This window comes from Chelonia mydas, chromosome 3 (genome assembly GCF_015237465.2).
Source record: "Chelonia mydas isolate rCheMyd1 chromosome 3, rCheMyd1.pri.v2, whole genome shotgun sequence".
Classification (NCBI taxonomy): Eukaryota; Metazoa; Chordata; order Testudines; family Cheloniidae; genus Chelonia; species Chelonia mydas.
The window spans coordinates 158,623,912-158,644,429 of NC_057851.1; the positions used below are offsets into that span (position 1 = coordinate 158,623,912).

Genomic DNA, 20,518 nt, shown 5'->3' on the forward strand with positions numbered 1-20,518 from the left:
GAAAAATTGTAAATTAGCAGAAGAAAATAATTTGTGAGCAATAGTGTTTTTGTCTTTTTAACCACAAGTATAAATATATCTTATTTCATGGGGGGAAGTGACTATTTTTTATTATTTATTTACGAAAATAGATGTGTGGACTTCTAGAATAAATTCTAGCATTTAGAAACAGTGCATGAAGTAATAAGAGACAAATTCAGAGTGGAAACAAGGTGTACATTTTTAATAGTGAAAGTAAGATGGAAAATATCATATTGCCGCTATATAAATCCCTGCTATGCCCAAATCTTGAATACTGCACGCAGGTCTGGTCGTCCCATCTCAAAAAAGGATATATTGGAATAGGAAAAGGTTCAGAAAAGGGCAACAAAAATGATTAGGGGTATGGAATAGCTTCCACATAAGGAGAGATTAATCAGACTGGGGCTTTTCAGGTTGGAAAAGAGATGACTAAGGGGGGATATGATAGAGGTATATAAAATCATGACTGGTGTGGAGAAAGTAAAAAAGGAAGTGTAATATACTCCTTCTCAGAACACAAGAACTAGGGGTCACCAAATGAAATTAATAGGCAGCAGGTTTAAAACAAACAAAAGGAAGTATTTCTTCACACAATGCACAGTCAATCTGTGGAACTCCTTGTCAGACGATGTTGTGAAGGCCAAGACAGTAACAGGGTTCAAAAAAGAACTAGATAAATTCATGGAGGAAAGGTCCATCAATGGCTATTAGCCAGATGTGCCGGGATGGTGTTCCTGTCTGCCGGAAGCTGGGAATGGGCAACGGGATGGGTCACTCAATGATTACCTGTTCTGTTCATTCCCTGCGAAACACCTGACATTGACCACTGTCAGAAGACAGGATACGGGGATAGATGGACCATTGGTCTGACCCAGTATGGCCGTTCTTATATTCTTAAGTTATCCATTGCAGCAGTTTACCAAGTGTCATGGTGAATACTCCATCACTGACCGTTTTTTAAATCAAGATTGGATGTTTTTCTGAAAGATACATGCTCTAGGAATTTTTTCAGGGAAGTTCTATGGTCTGTGTTACAGGAGGTCAGACTAGATGACCATAGTGGTCCTTTCTGGCCTTGGAATCTATGAATCTCTTATGCCAAAGGAGGTTAAAACTTAGAGTGAGTTTCAGAGCCTGCTCCTGCCCTTCACATTAAGTAGTATCTTACTCCAGGAATAATCCCATTCTAGAATGTAAACTCTTTGAATCAGAGAGTGCCACTTTATCTGTATTTGTACAGCACCTAGCTGTATTTATTTCAATATTTATTGAAATAAAAATGTTTATTAATTACTTGCAGGAATACTCATGGAATAAAGTATTACTCAGTAGTGCTGGTCAAGAATTTTTTGATGAAACTTGTTGGAAAATGCTGATTCATTGAATCCAAAATATTTTGTGGGTAAAGGTTGATTTTAACTAATTTCTCCTTTTAAAAAAATTAGAAAAACATTTTGAAATTTTGTCAAAACATCCTTTTTAGAGGTCTGAAGTGTCTTTTCATTTCAAAATTTAAGTTAATTTATAGGAAAAAAGAGTCATAACAAAAACTTTTGATTGACCTGAACCAAACTTTTTTGAGGGGTTCACTTCATAGAAAATTTTGAGATATCAACTTTTCATCTCAATTTGGACTGAGAAAATGTTTTGAATCTCAAAACTATTTGCAGGATGGGAAAAACATTTCCAAGCCAGCAATACATACCCAGCATGAATAAATGTGGCAGAATGAAGCCCAAATGGAAGTGAACAGATAATATATTGATTTTTATGCAGAAATCTTTTGACTGTCTCTTTTGCCTTTTGGAGGAATGCATTGTTAGGCTCCTTTAAAAAGGGGACAAGCAAACCAGGTCTTGAGGTCTTCTTTAATGCAGCTTGCTGAAGATGACTGTATAAAGCCAGAAAGTAGAAAGCCATTTTAAAGTGATTTGCGAGAAGGATGTGTACCTCCACAGAGAAACCTTCACTTGGGTCATTTGGATTTCTCTCTCTTCCCTGGAAGCAGCTAGTCAAAACTGTCTGTATGCAACAGAAAGATAAAAATTTCAATTAGGTTGAGTGCTGTCATAAGCAGACTACATGAGAAGGCTTGAGATAATATGCATTACATATTGATGCCTATCAGCACTGAGAACATAGCCATGTTTTATTCCATGCCCCTTTTGTAGGTTTGGCAGCAGTGGCACCCAATAAAGGCCTAATCATATTAATTTATGCCCCTATCAATTATGCATTCAGATTCCCCCGATAGCTTGTCAGTTTTTATTCACTATTTTCTGAAAAATACGCCTATTACAGTTACTGAGCAAATAGGAGGACTGTCAAAAACTGAGATTTAAAGAATATTACTTAAAAGGGGTGGGTTTCTTTAATTTATAAATCTTGTATTATATGTCATGCATTTGTTAGTTTTAAAACAGGTGACAGTGCGGGGACAGATGTCACATTAAGGACTTTCTGGAGATGAGGGGAGAAGTCTGCTTTCAAGAAAAGTTGAATAAAGTGGTGCTTTTTAAAGCAAAGTGCGATCTCTGGTCTGCAGATATAGTAAAAATGTATCAGCTTTGTTATTTTAATGTGAATTTGAATGTGTGGCTCTCAAATGATGTGCATCAATGAAGTATTTTTTAAAAAGTAATCATTTTCAGTTCATAAACTGATCTTTGTTTTGCGTGAGAAACTGTTATATACTATAACTAGTCACTAAATTCAGGGTCCTCCTTGAGTGTTGGTATAGGTAGTAAACAGAACGTGTATATAGAAGGACTGTGTGAAGTGCATGAAATTGCACTCTTTACTACCTTGTAGTGGGCACCTTGTCTCCTGTACTGTACAAGTCATTTACAAATATCCGAATGGCACTAAATGCTGAGTGGCCAATCCTTGCATACCCTGTTCATCTATAACTCTTGTTCAAGTCAACAGGGCCATTGAGTTTTGATGTGAGTTTTGACGTGCAAGGAATGCAGGGTCAGGCCCTTCATACATGGTGCAGTGCTATAATGTGCCTGATCCTTCTGCAACTGAAGTCAATGACAAAGGTCTACATTTTTAAAAATGGTCGCTGATTTTAAGTGCCTCAGTTTTTGGGTATCTCAAGATTGGCACCCAAAATAGGTAGTAACTTTTTTGAAAATTTGGCCTTGCTTCCCCATTGGCTGACCAAGGTCAGACCCTATGTGTCATTTCAGTTTACATAATTTAGGAAGGCTTATTATGTTCTATTTTATCAACACAAAGTCAAGCACTTTGACTTCAGGAAAGTTACATCCTCCAAATATATTATACTAAATTATCCATCTGTATGAAACTAATTAAATTTACAGGACTAGATTTAACCCTGGGTTATGCAGAGTCCTGAAGCCCAACCCAGGGAGCAGGAGACCTATTGGCATAAAATCTGTGCAGAAGGGCCTTATGACAGCACCAAGCAAATGTAACCTCTCTGTGTGCTGGCCAGAAAGGGGGTGTATGGTTTGTTTGTGGTTTTTTTACATCGCTTCTTTGAAAGGGATTTAAGTTTATCTCCAAAATACAGAGGCACCTTCTGGAACAGACCCCATGATCTTTTGAGAGAGATAAGGTGGGTGAGGTAATATCTTTTATTGGACCCACTTCCAATATTATCTCACCCACCTTGTCTCTCTAGTATCCTTGGACCGGCATGGATACAACTACACTGCATACTCTCATGACCGTTTGGACACTGGAAGTGTATTTTTGTGCTTGCTAAAATTAATATCCAAGGAAAAAATGGGTCTTGGCACTAAAAGTCACATGTTGTTTACTCACTTTTTCCATACTCTTTATACATGTTATTTGTAGTATTGTTCTTTACACCATTTTCTACTCCCACCAATCAATCCAAAATGCTGGTGCCAAGAACATCTTCCTTTCCCACCACCCTGACCATCTCTCCCACACTCCCTGCCTGCTTGAATTGCTACACTAGCGCCCCCCTCTTCTTCTCCATTAAGTTCAGGCTTCTCCTTTCCAAATTTAAAGCACTCTGGCCCTGCTCTCAGATCCTCCTATACCACTTCACACTTCCTGTGTTTTCACACTCCTCTCCTGACAGTTTCCTTGAGGGAAAATACTTCTGTCCTTACTTGGGGTCTCTTGCCTCCTTAGGTGGAAAAACTCAGAGGAGGGAGTTAAGGGAGAAGGGAACTCAGTGACGAAAACCTTGCTGAGTTTTCTTATGAGATGTTTCACGGGGTGGGTGAGGTTTGCTTATCTTGGAACAGATAATGGGGTCAGCCCAGAAACCCAGATTCACAGATCCTGGGCCATTAGTGGGAGACCTAGACTAGCTACACAGAGGCACAGGGCTTCTCACAGTCTCTTTGTCACCTGTAGGTCCTGTTTCTGTTCCCTGATGGTGTGAGTTCAATGTAGCTATACTGACATGGTGTCTGCAGCTAGTGGCTTTTTAGAGGGGTTCCCAGCCTCAGGAGTGGGGGATATGGGAAGATAATTCATCCTGTGGCTGTTTTATCTTTCTAGGCAAAATTCAGCAGGACCCATGTCCCCTCCCACACCCTGCCTCCTCCTTGTGTGCTGAGCCTCAGAGCATCTTTGGCTGCTGCAGAAAAGGCTACCCTCTCCTTACCACCAAAGGGGGAGATCTGAATGTGGAACTTTGTGATACAATCACACCCTCAGTCCTCACTTTGGCAAAGCTCCCATTGGCTTTAATAGGAATTGTGCTTGGATATCTAAGGACTGGACTCTTTGTTTCCTTTACCAACTCCTGACTTTGTGCCACGTTTCACCTCTGTCCATATACTTAGGTAATTAAGGTACAATGAGCCCACATCTGTTGTATAAACCCCCTTCCTCTCCTCCTGTAAATCCTCCTATCCTGGGAAGTATTCCAATTACAGTAAAAAGAAAAGGAGGACTTGTGGCACCTTAGAGACTAACCAATTTATTTGAGCATGAGCTTTCGTGAGCTACAGCTCACTTCATCGGATGCATGAGCTGTAGCTCACGAAAGCTCATGCTCAAATAAATTGGTTAGTCTCTAAGGTGCCACAAGTCCTCCTTTTCTTTTTGCGAATACAGACTAACACGGCTGTTACTCTGAAACCTCCAATTACAGTGACCAGGTAGCACCCTGTATTGTACAAGTTCCATTGTATTCTCTCTCCTAATAGAATCCTAAGATTCTAAGCTCTTCAAGGAAGGGACCTGTTGTTTGTTCAGCAGAGTTGACCATTTATACAGTTCCTCATACACTTATGTTGCTATCTAGAGCATCCTCTTGTTAATTTTAGATAGGCCTGACATATATTTATATATATATTTATATTTGCACTCTTACAGCCTTTTAAATCCTCAAAGCATCTTACATATATTAACTAATTAATCTGAACAACACCTCTTTGACATAGGTAGTTATTATCCAAATCTTACAAATGGGAAAACTGAGAGATGTTAAGGGATTTGCCTAAATCCACAAAATAAGTCTGTGTCAGAGCCATGATTCAAACTGACGTGTTCCTGGCTTTTCATTCCAGGCTCAGATGTCTGCCTATGTCACCATTTTCTTTCTCCACTGATGGGTGGTTTGTAATACTCATTTCAATAATTCCATAAGTCTGCCTTAGCAGTTGCCTTCCTTTCAATATTAACTATTTTTGGGTTATTTCCCCACCTCCATATATCCGATACACCTGCCTAGAAAACATGAAATTCTTCATAAGTTGCATACGGAATCTGCAGTTTCAATTAAAAAAATGTATGATAGGAATTCAGAGGGGATATTTATAATACCAATAGTACCATTAGGATAGAATCCAAGGGGATTCTCCTGTTCAGATGAAAAAACTGCAAGACTAGATGACCTCCTGAGGTCTCTTTCAACCCTAATCTTTTATGATTCTAAGAAGAGGGCAGCATTATCTCCTGTAAATGTAAACAAACTTGTTTGTCTTGGTGATTGGCTGAACAAGAAGGAGGACTGAGTGGACTTGTAGGCTCTAATGTTTTACATTGTTTTGTTTTTGTACACTTTTTGATTTCAATTACAACACAGAATACAATATATATGAAAATGTAGAAAAAAACCAAAATATTTAATACATTTCAATTGGTATTCTGTTTTTTAACAGTGTGATTAAAACTGTGATTAATCGCAATTAATTTTTTGAGTTAATCGCATGAGTTAACTGCACTTAATTGACAGCCCTACAGAAAATATGTAAATCAAAAAAGTGATGAAGTAATAGTAAGCTGACAAGACCTGGCCTGATCCGCTAAAACTTTGATAACAATTGGCAAGGAGGAATAGTCCAATTAATGGGGTGCCTCTGGGCAGCTTTAGCTTACATGACGGGCACTTCTAACACAAGATCTTAGTGCAGTTGGCAGCATTACCAGGGTAATAGTCATATAAGGATGAACAGTTTCTCCAGTGTACTAGTCATCTGCAGGCTCCTCTTCATCATTCAGCACGGATGTCTTTCTGTTTCACCTTTTATTTTCTGTCAAAAGTATATTTATTGTGGCAATGTACAGTATAATCTGCTTCTTTGCTTCTGTCTGAACTCCCTTCTCACAGTACTTCAGGGTATTAATGGAGTACAGGATTCTGTGTTACACATGTGCCTTCTTAAAGATCCCCATTTAAGACTGCAGTGCCCTTGGGCTACTGGTGGTGTTTAATAACTTTCTACACTAGTAGTTCTGTCTTCATCATTACACTAGCTCTTTTTTACCTTGGTATATAAAGATCTTAAGTGTTTCCCTTGACCAGTGGCCCAAGGATTATACAGTGGCACAAGCAAGAGAAAATATAAAAACTACACCTTTTAAACTATTAGAGTGGAAGCACCAGAAACAGCCACATGAGTAAATTGTACTAAGGCACTTCTTCCCTCCCGCATCAATATAATATGAACCAACTAGCTATACAAAGGAACCTACAAAGATTAGAAACATAGAATATAAATAAATGAGATTCATCTTGGAGAAATAGATATCAGAGGCTGATTTAAGTGATAGGATACATATCACAGTTAGTAGTTCTTCAATTTCGTATCTGAGTTCTTTTGGAACTTTTGAGTGAATACCATCTGGTACCGGTGACTTACTGCTGTTTAATTCATCAGTTGGTTCCAAAACCACCTCTATTGACATCTCAGTCTGGGACAGTTCCTCAGATATGTTACCTAAAAATAATGGCTCAGATGTGGGAATCTCTCTCACATCTTCTGCAACGAAGACCGATGCAAAGAATTAATTTAGCTTCTCCACAACTGCCTGGTCTTCTTTGAGATAAAGCACAAGATGGGGTACTAGTTGGTGACTGCCACAGACTACCAAATCATACTAGGGAACAGGAAGACTGGCTCCTTAAGCACCTATCTATAATGTTGGGGCAGGGAGAAGCTGTGTGATCCTGGGGGAACTTCAATTTGAGTAACATATGCTTGAGGTCTCATGCTATCATTCCCTCAACACAGGGAAATTCTATATTCGATCTCATTGTAACAGTTAAAGAAGAATTCATTGCAGAACTAAAAAGTAATGATCACATTTATAATATGCAAACAGAATAAAGTCCAAAACAGTACTATATATACTTGGAGCTATAAAAGCGCCAATTTCAGAAAGCTGAAAATAATTATGAGCCAAATCATCTGTAAGGAAGAATTTAATCAGAAAAATGTGAATGATAATTGGGAATTGTTTAAGAATACATTAATAGGTGCCCAAAAAGTCACAATCTCAAAATCAAGGAAGAAGGCCGTACTGGTTAAAAGAACTAATCTGGTTTAGCGGGGAAGTGAAGACCGCTATAACAAATTAAAATAAATACACACATACACATATAAGAAAGGGGAAGTGGATAGTAATGAATGTAAATCAGAAGCTAAGAACTGTAGAAAATGGATCAGAGTAGCAAAGAGACACAAGGAGAAATCTATGGCCAGCAGAGTTAAGGACAAGAAAAAGTTTTCCATGTTTACATAGTATAGGTGCAGTTTAGGAACCAGTTTTTGAAAGTTTGGCCCCAGCCTTCCAAAGGCACACAATCTCCCAGTATTGCTGCCTGGGCAATCCCACCTTTCCTTTTCCCTTTACACAGTCCAGCCTCATAGGAGCCGATAGTTGAGCTGACAGTGTGGTATATGCTTGTGAATTTTGTGTTTGTGTGAATGAGAGACAGAACACCGGGGACAGGAAAACAATTGCTTAGTAGAGTTGGCCTTTAACTGCACGCTGAATAAACTGCATTGTAAACTTGGAAGAATAATAAAAGGGGAAAAGTCGAGCTGGGGAATTGCTTACTAGAGATGGTCCTTAATGAAGGTATACTGTACAGATGTACCCCTTTTATAAGCTCCGATGCTATCATAATAGAAAGAAAACCTCTTTATGCAATTTCCAACCAAAGTTTCGAAACTGTTCCCTGTCTAGAATTCCTAAACAAAAGGAAAATCCTACCAAGACCTGGGGGAAAAGCACATTCTCTATCCTTGATATACTTTACCCTATCTTTACATGTTGACCTTGTTTATGTTTTCAGAAACTGGATATAGAGTTGTCGAGTTGGTCAATAAACTAATCCAGCCATCAATAAAACACACCTTCTTGTTTATTAATACATGATTAAAAATGTATATGATAAAAAGATATTGACTGCAGCAGAGTTTGGGTGACAAGAACAATTATGGTTTCCAAGCCTAATCACTACATGAGCTGTTTAACCCAATAAAAGTCAATAGTCTGTTTATGAACAACCATGTTTTTTTATTTAAGTACAGTATTTGAATTTTATTAGGATTCTCATTCTTACTTCATTTACTATTGTAACTTGTACAAATCTCCAGAATGAAACAGTCAACTGATAAAGCAGAAATGTAACAAAAGTTTTATGCTTATTGTATGACAAAGCTGTATATATGTGCAAACGGTTATTTGCTTTCATTATAGCTCTCTATCTGCAATTAAACGAAAGTGATAATTCAGTATTTTCCATTTTTCAGTATATTACTAGTTACACAGTTGATAAGCAGGTTTTCAGATCCTCCTAATTTACTTATAATCCATTTTAATAATATTATTTTAGGCTTAATTTTACAGCACTCAGGTATAGAGTTTAATTTTTATCTTATTTAAAACTATGTAAATCAGTGGAGTTATACCAGTGTAAAACTAATGTGAGATTAAAATCAGACCCTGTTTTTTTTCTGATCAAGTGAATTTCAGCTTTTTTACTCTTTACCACATAGTCTCATTGTACTTTCTCTTCCAGTAATATTCCATAGAAACCAAACCATTCTGTAATAATTTGAAAATCTGAAAGGAAAAGGCGGCTAGAGGAGGGATTTTTAAACACAACTCAAAGAAGCAAATCTCTACATTTTATTCTGCATTTACAAACAAAACTGAGTCAAAATATAGCTTGTTTGTTTAAATCTGACCCAGGTCAGGTGTGGCGAAAAGTAGTAAAAATCTGAAGTGTGTTCTTTAGCCTTCGTGAAACAAGGAAACTCTAAGAGACCATGGTGATGGGCTTCAGAGAAATTAGATCCATCTACTTCCCTGTGGACAGGTGCCTATATCACAAAAGATCCCATCATGCTTTGTGGCAGAGGGACCAAGCAAGGGATTAGGTAAGGAACCTGAACTATCCCTTTAAACTTGCAAGGTTGAAGGTTCAGTTGTAGGGTTGTGTGGGAGACTTGCACTGCTGCTGCCTGGTTGGTTCCTGTTCTGTAGCTAGAAACAAGACTTCCAGACTGCTCAAGAAAGATGTAGAGTTAAATTCGTTTTTTAAAAAAACATCACCACAAACTATAACTTGTTTGACAGGGCAAAACGGGGAGGTGTGCGTGGGGGGATGTATAACCAGATACAAAAAAAAGAATCATGTCCTGATCCCTGAAGTGGCTACATTTTATTTTACACTACATTACAAAATAAAATATATACAAACTTTTTTAAAAAAGTATTTGCTACTTTCTAGGGGCTTGATTCAACTCCCATTAGAGATTGGAAGGATGGTCCACTAGATAAGGCACTGTACTTGGACTGAGGAGACCTGAGATCAGTTCTTGGCTTACTCACAGGTGTACTACGTAACCATGAGCGAGTCACTTAATATACTCTGTGCCTTAATTCACCATATGTAAAGTAGGGATAGTGCTTCTTTTCCTCACAGAGGTGGTGTTAGGATTGTGAGGCCTTTAGGAAGCATATAAAAACATAGAAATACCTGGATAGCTAAGAATAACATCAATAGGAGTCTTTCCGTTGACGTCCACAGGGATTGGATTGGATCCAAGCCACATGGAATAGCTTCTCCAGAGAATGCATAATCATGTTGTCATCTCCACTTCTGTCTTAATTTAGGGGCTTGGATTCTGAAAACACGTATCAGGCATGGTGCTTACTACCATTAGTAGTCCTGTGGAAGTAAATATTTGCAGAATCAGGCTTTTAAACTGTAAGATCTTCCTGGCAAAAATCTTTTTTTATCACTACTCTAAAATGCCATGAACATCAAGCAATAATAATGACTAGCACTTACATAGATACACCTTCCACCTATTTATGGCATCTTCTTAATTCACTTGTCGGGTAATTTGTTAAACACCTCAGTATCAAAACCATTTGTTTAAAAAACTCTCATCCTTTACTGTGCTCAAATTTGTTTATTTTAGGCAATGGGCTAATTTGATCACTGGCGATAGTTGCCATTTAATGAGGAAGAATGAAATTATGAATGAACTGAAAGAGGAAAGCAATCAAGGTACTCACGTGTTCCTAAATTTTATTCTGAAATTGTTATTGACATTATAAGCACTATTTTGCTACGCACTCTGGTATCATCTGAGAGCTGATCCAACAAAACTGAAATCAATCAGCCTTTCCATTGACTTAAATTAGAATTCAGGTCTTAAGTCAATGAGGACGGGGGCGAGGAGGGAATTATTACACATCTTCCTACTGCAGAGTCCTTACACCATCCACTGAAGCATCTGATTCTGGCTCCAGTCAGAGACAGGATACTGGACTACATGGCCATTGGGCTGATCCAGTATCGCAATTCCTATGTTCCTAATCAAAGATATAAGAATTGACTCTGTCAGCCAAGAGGAAGGCAGGGAAACAAACAGGATGACCTGACAGAAAGGAAACTGCACACCAGTCTTTGCTGTAGTCACTGTTCGGATGTCCATGCTTCTGTTTGGAGCTCAGAGAGTATTTATCCAACCTATTTTCTGTACAAACATTGAATTGCTCCCATTAAGGATCATCCCTCTTTGACTGTGTGATACAGTAAGAATACATCATTGGCTCGGAAACACAGATTTGGGAAGGAACAGTCCATATTAGATCAAAGGAGTCTGAAAATCTCAACACTGAAAAGTAGAAATAGTATGAAGAGACTAATTTTCCCTCCCACTTATACCAGTATAAAACCATTGCAGCTCTGATTTGATACCAGTATGAGAATGGACTCCAAACCAGCAAAAATGGAAGAAACAAAATATGCAACCAAAAACACTGAAAGAAAAATAATTACCTGAAATAAAAGGAAAAAAAATTCAGTGCACCTTAACACTAACAGTACTGTGTTACCACAAAGGAACATTACCAAACAGAAGTTAAAACTATATATATTTATCAGAAGTTAAATGGAATAAAATGTGTTCAAAGCATAAATAAATTGAAATCCTGGGACAGTGATCACTTATTTAAAAATATTATTATTTGAGTTGAGACCTTGCACTTGTGTGCTTATCTTCAAACTCACTTTGATGAGGACATTGCTCACAAGACACTTTGTTCCAGTCTGTGACCTGATTCACTCACATGTTTAAAAATATTAGTACATTTAAGGAAGTCGGTACATTTGAGTCTAATTAATTATGTACATTGTAGATCTATAGTCTTTCCACTCAATGAACCAGAGTTTAAATTCATTTTAGGTTTCAATGTTTTGTTGGGACTCTCTGCCTCTGCTTTAAATCTAGCCTCTAGCATTTGATCGGGTTACTTTACAACTCATGATATTCAGGAACTCCAAATGTAAGGCTCAGATAAATTCTGAAAAACTGACATCCCAGAAGTATTGATATTGAAGAAAATATGGAACAGTTCTAAAAAATTACCCTTCAGGCACAGATAATAGTGATTAAACCCATTGAAATAAGATAGTCTGGGAATTTTTATGGCGATTTTGGAAGGTAATATATATTTTAATTAATCTTGGCCTCATTAATTGTCAAACTACTTCATCATCAGGTTCTACATACGTTCCTACTGATCCTTTATCTTCATCATCACAGTCTCATTCCATCCAAACAGAAGAAAGACCACACTGAACATCTCTGTCCTGGCCCATCCATCCTATATATTCTAGGGTACCAATTTGTGTGTCTTCTTCAATGTGTGTGCTGTCTGCTGTTGTGTTGGTCTCAGTTCTACAGTTTATATCACACAGAACTTTCAATAACAGTTGTGTTTATCTGGTATATTTCCTTGGAAGGTCTCAGAGAACTATACCACCAATAATTACAGCTGTGAAGCAGATACATTTGGTTGTTCCCATTACTTTGAAAATGTGTGAACTGAGATGCAGATTCAACAAAAGGCAGATTTTCAAAAGCACAAATGGCAGTTAAGCACCTAGCGCCCACTGACAGTCAGGTTAGGCTTCTAACTGCCATTTGTGCCTTTGAAAATATTCCCTAAATGAACTGGCCAAGGCCACAGAGCTAGTGATTGGTAGAATTTGGAATTGTCTAATCATCCTTAATCTAACTTTGCCTTTCAATTTCTACAAAAAGACGCTGTTTGAATCAAAGATGGTATCCAGCAGGGAAATAATTCCAGAAAGGTGAATGTGACAGAGATGAACTAATAATTGCTAGTAAAGAGTGAGCTCCTCATGTTCAAGAAAGCTCTGATAATAATCTTATTTCTTATATTCTTCTATTTTCTCTCTTCCCCGGGTGTGTGTTGGAAGGGTCCAAGGCAAGAGCAGGTTTCATTCATGCAGCAATAAAGCCAAGGGCCTTCACACATGTGGTCATTAATGATCCCACTGTAACAGCTATAAACCCTGCACTCAAGTGATTCACTGTAGGCCCTGCTATTGCTCTGGATCCCTCCCAGGTACACCTAGCTAAAGTACAGATTATTTCTGTAGTTTGTACATCATCTAGCACAGGGGTAGGCAAACTTTTTGGCCCGGGGGCCACATCTGGGTATGGAAATTGTATGGCTCACAAAATTGGATGTTGGGGTGCGGGAGAGGGTGAGGGCTCCAGCTGGGGGTGTAGGCCAGAAATAAGGAGTTCAGGGTGAGGGAGGGGCTCCGGGCTGGGACCGAGGGGGGTGGAGGGCAGGAGGGGGATCAGGGCGGGGGTTGGGACTCTGGAGGGGATCAGGTAGGGTGACCAGACAGCAAGTGTGAAAAATCGGGACAGGGGGTTGCGGGTAATAGGAGTCTGTATAAGAAAAAGACTCAAAAATCAGGACTGTCCCTATAAAATTGGGACATCTGGTCACGCTAGGGTCAGGGGTGCAGGCTCCGGACGGCTCTCACCTCAAGCAGCTCCCTGAAGCAGCAGCATGTCCCCCCCGTCCGGCTTCTACGCGCAGGCGTGGCCAGGCGGCTCTGTGGACTGCCCTGTCCGCAGGCGCTGCCCCTGCAGCTCCCATTGGCCACGGTTCCTGGCTGATGGGAGCTGCAGGGGTGGTGCTTGCGGTGGGGGCAGTGTGCAGAGCCCCCTGGCTGCCCTTACACATAGGAGCCGGAGTGGGGACATGCCGCTGCTTCCGGGAGCCACAACATTTGCGGAGCAGGGCAAGCCCCCGACCCCGCTTCTCGGCGAGAGCTCAAGGGACAGATTAAAACATCTGAAGGGCCAGATGTGGCCTCTGGGCTGTAGTTTGCACACTCCTGATCCAGCACCTTTCCCCCAGAACAGTTGTCCTGTGTCAAAATTCTCCTGTGTCAACAATAGGTATGTATGACATGTATATCCATTATGTAGGGACACTTATCAGTCTTTGAAATACAGCCACCTCTGTTGTGGGATGAGATGGGCTGATCATCACAAGCAAAGCTAATACTTTGTTTACATGAATATAAGACCTTGACTTGGTCAGGCACACCTAGAAATCAGCATTTTGATCCTTTAACAAATGGTTGTGGTTAGAGGAATGCAGGGAATACAAATACAGGATTTCTGTTGTAAGTGTTTTTTGTCATTTGGACTTTTGTACTACACCTTAAAGTGAATGATTTTAAAATCCACACTGGTGTATTTTGCTAATTCTAAATACTTATTTAACAGAGACTGGAATGGCTTAGGTGTATCTTTTCTATTGTTTGTAATGAATGAACTTTCTTTTACTGGCTGGGAACCAAATATAAGAATGACAACTAAGGCTATAGGCCCATTGCTATTCAACATAATGATTCATATTTATGGGACCCGACCTTGCTCTAACTGAAGCCAATGGCAAAACTTCTGTTGACTTCAGTGGGTGCAACATCAGACCCATGGCTCATAACAGTATTCATATTCATAGAAGTGTAGTGGTGCAGTATGATCTCCCAGTGGTGAAAGGCAGCTATAACATCAGTGAAATCAGAAGTTCTAAAATCTAAACTCATCTACATGAGATTAGAATCAGGCCTTCTGTCTAATTCTCATAAAGTCAATGAACTGTTTTTTGTTTTCCACAATTTCTTCTTTTAGACAGTTCTTGGAATAACGGATCACGTTCGTAATAGGGCCTGTAAGACATGAGAAGCCCATCTCATGCCCCTGAGAGATGTAGTTAAGCCGACCGAAGCCCCAGTGTAGGCCTAGCTACCCGCTCTCGTGGAGGTGAATTACCTACACTGCGAGGAGAATACCTCCCATTGGAGTAGGTAATGCCTACTCCGAAGTGCTGCTACAGCGTTTCAAGCGTAGACAAGCCTTCAGAGAGGAGGCTTTAGTACAGTGATGGCAGAACCCCGGCCATCCCTTTAGTGTCTACACTACAATGCCTCTGTAGCATTTCTAGTGTAGGCATACCCTAAGACAGGGAAGCGCTCTGCTGTCTATTGTGTACCTGAGCAGGAGACAAACAGAGAAATACTGCTTCCAGTCTAGCACCTTTCATGAGCACTAAACTAAAGGCCAAATTTGAGTGAATTTTCATGCAGCTAGCAAAAGGCTCATGCCTGGCACAAATTCTACCAAATTTCAAGTCTCTTTTCCAATGCATTTTAAAGAAAAGGGCTCACTTTTTAATAGGGGCAAAACAGTGCCTCATTCTCAGAAATGGTTGCACCATTTTGGCTGAAATTTTGCAACATATTCAGCCTGAGGCAGACAGCCAGCATGGAAAAATTCAGCCTAAACAGTTAACTTCTGGCAAAAGTTATAAGTCACTGAAGTCAGGGTCTGACTTGGGCATGGAAGTGTCAGGGAACCTTAATAATAAGTGATGTTATCATCACTGCCTCTCCTGCCCATATAGAACCTCTCCTCTGAGGGTCTCAGATAGTTTTTTCAAGCACTGGTTTAGTAAAGCCACACACAGAAGCGCCATGGTGAGCAGGTGTTATTAGTCCCTTTTACAAACAGGGATACAAACAGAAAAGGAGTTAGTGTGAGAATTGGGGACAGAACCCACTACGCCTAATTCTAAATCCCCCGTGGTGTACCTCCTGGAGCAGGTTTTCTCCCGGTAGGCTGTAACCTACGTCTTTACTCCTGGCTCCCTGGCTCCCTCTGGCCTGCCAATTTATTGTGCTGCTCTGCCCCACAAGGGCATATATATTAGACAGAATGTCCCTTTTTTTATTTCCTAGCTCTGCTTTTTAGAATGTTGTGATTTAAACTATTGTTGGGGGGGGGGGAGGGGGAGTCTGAATAATAAACTCATTCGGGACAGCTGCCTGCAGTTCAGTGTTGTGGCTTCTATGGGTACGTCTGTACAGTATGGAAAAAAGAATTCGCAGCCTGAACTGAAGTGGCCTAATACACAGCCATTAAGGAGAGGCCTGAGATGAACAACTCTGGGATCCTGTGGAGACAGAATGTGTTGCCTGTGTGACTAGCAAGGATTTCATCCTTGTTTCAAAACCCCTTGCTCGGTGCACTTCATGTGAACGCATACATTGCAGGGGCCAGGCCCTGAAGCTGCATAGAAGTTCATGCCATTGTCTGACTTCCTTAGAAAAGTAAGAAAAATAGTTAAGTGCTAACAGTAACTGATGAGATAGCAGGGACCAGCTGGGAATGCATTGTAAAAATCGTCCCAGCAACAACAAATTCCTTAGCTTAAAATTGCAACCATCTTCAACAACCCAGAGTTTTCCCAACCAAACTGCTGACTCCTTTTTTCTTATCAAAACACCACAGCACCCATGTTAACAACCCGGAGGCAATCAAATGCAGGACCAGCTGGAGCTAGCCAGCTCTTGTCTCTCCCTTGATATCAGGTGTGTGGTGCACTTCTGTGGCAGATGAATCTATGCTCTCAAAGCAGGGTGCTCCCCTAAAACTTTCAAAAGCACTATCAGAGCGGTGCCAGAGATTTCCGACCCAAAAGACAGAGCTCTTCCGGATTGCCTCAAACCCGGCTCCGAGGTGGGTATCCTGTAGTCCTTTGTTGAATCAAACCTCTTCTTCCATCATGTAAAGACTTAAATCCCCAGATGTAAGAAGCACTTGGAATATGCCTGTGTGCATCTCTCTCTCCTCTTGCCTTTGGATTTATTTGGGTCTGGCAAGCTCTCCTACAAAACACATTTTTAAAAGCTCCCTTTTAAATAAAAAGAAACGCGGGGACGGAAATCCAGCCAATGTTCGTGATCGTAGCGAATTTAAAGCAGCTTTCGTCCCAGGTCGTATCTGTTCAGAGGTGATTCTGATGAGTGTTTCTGTAGGATCAGTCTATTCTATTAAATAGAAACTTGTGTTGCTATGAGGGGGAAATGTCGGGGTTTTTTTAAACTAAGAACTTTAATTATTACCTTCAGGGGAAGTTACTATTTAACTCCAGAGTTATACACTCCTGTGTCTCTGGCTGCATGTAGCTACTTCAAATGAGGGCTGGAATGAACGACCAACAAAAACCATTAGCGAGATAAAAGTAAGTAAGCGAAACGGGGTTAAGATTTCAGACCACTGACCCCTATTTTTGCCTTGCGTAGATAACTCTCTCTCTCACACTCACACTCACACTCTCTCTCACACACACACACACACACACACCCCTTCCAAAGGTTTTATCTGTCTTGAACCTTTCTAAAATGCTGGTGGCTCAATTACTACACGAGTATTTCTCATCTGTAGCCCGATCCGTCCGTCCACCCTTCTTTCCTTCCTGATGCTGCTTCTACCTATTGCACATCGCTGAATGTCTCCAGTTCCTCCACCCCCAGCCCCCCGGATACAATCGCCTGGAGGTAGCGATGGCTCCTCCAAGGTGTCCGGCAGCCACAGGGACCCTTTCCAGGTTCTCAGAGTCCTTAAAGTAAAAATCTTTCATGATTTGGCTGTTATTTTTAAAATCCCTCTTCAGGTTAAGGATCTCTCTGATTTCTCGTCTAAATGGCTGTACAAAAGCACGACTGCAAAACTCTGCTTCATTAACATGGCCAGTGTGTGTGAAATAACTGTATATTTCCAACATGTGCACAGACAAAGACTCCCCCATTTTGGTAATTATCCTCACCAATCTGGTAATTTATGCAGGATGTTTATATTTATATAACATGCACATTTTTGAAGGAGTCTGCTTCTTCATCAGGTCAATGTGTTAATTAAAAGTTGGTCCAGATTGGTCACTTTGCAGTCCCAGATGTGCTTAACAGCATGCAATTAACACACAAGGAAAATCTTTTTGAAGATACCGGAATGTAAAAACTGAGTAGAAAGCCTTTCGCTTCTTAACATGAAATAGCACTGGCAGCCCCCCCAAAAGTCATTAGAGATATAATTAAATATGGAGTATTTTTGAAGCGCGCCCTGCACAATCATCCAAAAATATTAAATAGTAATTTGATTTTTTCCCCTCTATCACTACAGGTGCTAGCTCTGTTTTCCCTTCATTTCCCACACCATGTATATTAAACAGAGAGAGAACATTGCTCTATTGTTGATGATGACCTGAGACTTGGCTGAAATATTTTGCTCCACGGTGTAAGATTGCAAAGTGGGTCTCTCTCTAAAGTGGCTAGTTTGGCTTTTATAATTACCTCGTGGTCCAAACTTCTCTGCAATCCTTTTTTTTTTTTTTTTTTTAAAGAAGAGAAAAAGAAGAGTTTGCCCTGGGTATTAACATTTCTGTGTTCAGGTGTGTTCAAGCCAGGCTCCCAGTCACTGCACGGGCAAACTAGCCTAAGTAAAGACTGCAGGATCGGGCCCTATATTTCTATACTCAGCCTGGGCTACCAGTCCATTCACAGCACCTCGACTGCCTGCCTGTTCTCGCATTCAACTTCGCCTAACGGTAGCAATTTACAGGCCTCAGTGCAGCCTCCCCTGAAATCCCCCCGCCCACGTCCCCCCGGGATGATGCCTTGTCTCCCGTAGTCCCGGACCCTCGCTCGGCGAGGGTGTATCCCCCACCTATGCACCAGGGAGCTGGCATGTCACACCCTGGGAAATGCTGTATCGGATTGGCGTGGCCAACAAAACCACTTCTTAAAACTCTTCATTTATTCAAGTCGGAGGAGACTTTTTTCAACCTATTCCTTCCTCCCGGAATATTTCTCCCCGGCGCAGTCCAACCGCCTCCTCGTTTGCTTCTGTTTCATGAAACTGTTGCGGCAGTCGCGACCTCTGAACAATAATCCCCACGCAACCCCTGCCCCGAGGACACGGTGCTGGGCGCGGCTAGGCACACGCCATGGCAAAAATACTTTGCCCCGGCCCCAGCTCCAGACAGACGCCCGGAGGGAGGCTGCCGGTCCTTGCAAGCTGACTAGAATTGTAGCTATCAGACTGAAGCCGCAGAAGGGGGCTATGATTTAAACCCAGACCCGTCCTCGCTGTTACCAAGAGTATATATTTTTTTCTCTTTTGTAGGATACAGAAGGTGAATAATGAAATCCTTTTGCTAATAGTTTATGAGCCATGAGATTGGAAATGTATATGGATAGACCAGAGCGCCAGACTAAAAATCACTTGAGAGAGCCTGGTAGAAGAAACCCTTTAATATCCCCAGCACAGAGCAAAGGGAAACAGGGGGTTGCTAATGTCGGGGGTTGTATGTCTCTCTCTTCCTCTTCCTATATCCCTACTAGCGGATTACAGCCGTCTTATTCAGGGAATAGCAATGCCCATACACCACTCATGCCATGTATATGTATACACACTATATATAATACACACTCTATAAAGAAAGTCATATATATGCCATGTATATGTCTACACACACATACACACAATGTGTATGTGTATATATATATATACACACTCTATAAAGAAAGTCACATATATGACTTTCTACATATATGACTCTAAAGAAAGACTCTATAAAGTCATATATGTATATGACTTTCTTTATAGAGTGTGTGTGTATATATATATACACACATAGTGTGTATGTGTGTAGACATATACACGGCATGATTGGTGTATGGGCATCGCTATTCCCTGAATAAGACCGCGGATTATATATACACACGCTGTAAAGACTGTTTATATATAACCATTCTTTATCGCTTGTATATACATGGTGCACACATTATATATGCAGTCACGATGTATTTTATATGTGCGAGTGTGTACGTATGAGTGTGTAGAGTCTATATTACATGTAGTGCGTAGTCATAGTTTGTGTGTATACACGCACTTTTTAGTGGCATACAAAGTGTAGTCTAGTGCGTGTTGGACAATTTGTTGTTCCCAAGTGATCTTTCTTTGGGTTCCCCCCCCCCCACCCCGTGGTGGAATTTGAGGGCTTGTGCGGAGCCCAGCGGCACCAGGGTAGAGGCTGCAGGAAACACAGAGTGCAATATGCTTTGCCACCCTCCAGCCCTCCCCACCCAAGCCGCTTTTTCCTCGTGTTTTGCAGCACATCACTTATGTGCCTGCTTCAGAACAGGCCAGCTCAATGGGGGACACGCTGCCAGCCCCGCTTGCCACGCCAGCTCGCACCTTCCGAGGAACGGGGCGTCCCACACAAAGTCTGTGTCCCACGACGTCTGGGGGCATCACATGCAGCCCCGCTGCAAAAACAAACTCCGCTCGGTGCATGCCAGCGAGGAAAGTCGCCGCTGCGCGAACTGGCCCCATGTGGCCTGAAATGCCCAGAGCCCCAGCACCCCGGCCTGGTAGGGGAGCAAACCTCTGCAGAGCGCCCAGGGCTAGGCTCCCGAGCAGCATCTCCACGGGTGACCCCGCCTGCAATTCAGTGTCCCCGCAGACAGGTAGCTGTCCTTAGCGGGGGAGACCCCAAAGTGCCAACGTTGCTAAGTATAGTCACCGAAATAGTTGAGGGAGGGGGGATGGAG

The 20,518-nt window shown here is 41.1% G+C and overlaps 1 protein-coding gene across 2 annotated transcripts in view; it reads left to right on the forward strand.

The window, feature by feature from the left end:
- ESRRG (estrogen related receptor gamma) overlaps nucleotides 1-20,518 on the forward strand; it is a 533,318-nt gene that overhangs the window by 39,243 nt on the left and 473,557 nt on the right. The window contains exons 1-2 of one of the 2 annotated variants that reach the window (XM_037895721.2): nucleotides 16,521-16,643; nucleotides 17,036-17,148. The exons of the other annotated variant lie outside the window; for it this stretch is intronic. The gene's annotated coding sequence lies outside the window, so the exon portion shown is untranslated. Of the gene's footprint in view, nucleotides 1-16,520; nucleotides 16,644-17,035; nucleotides 17,149-20,518 lie in introns of those variants that run through there. 2 annotated transcript variants of the gene reach the window in all.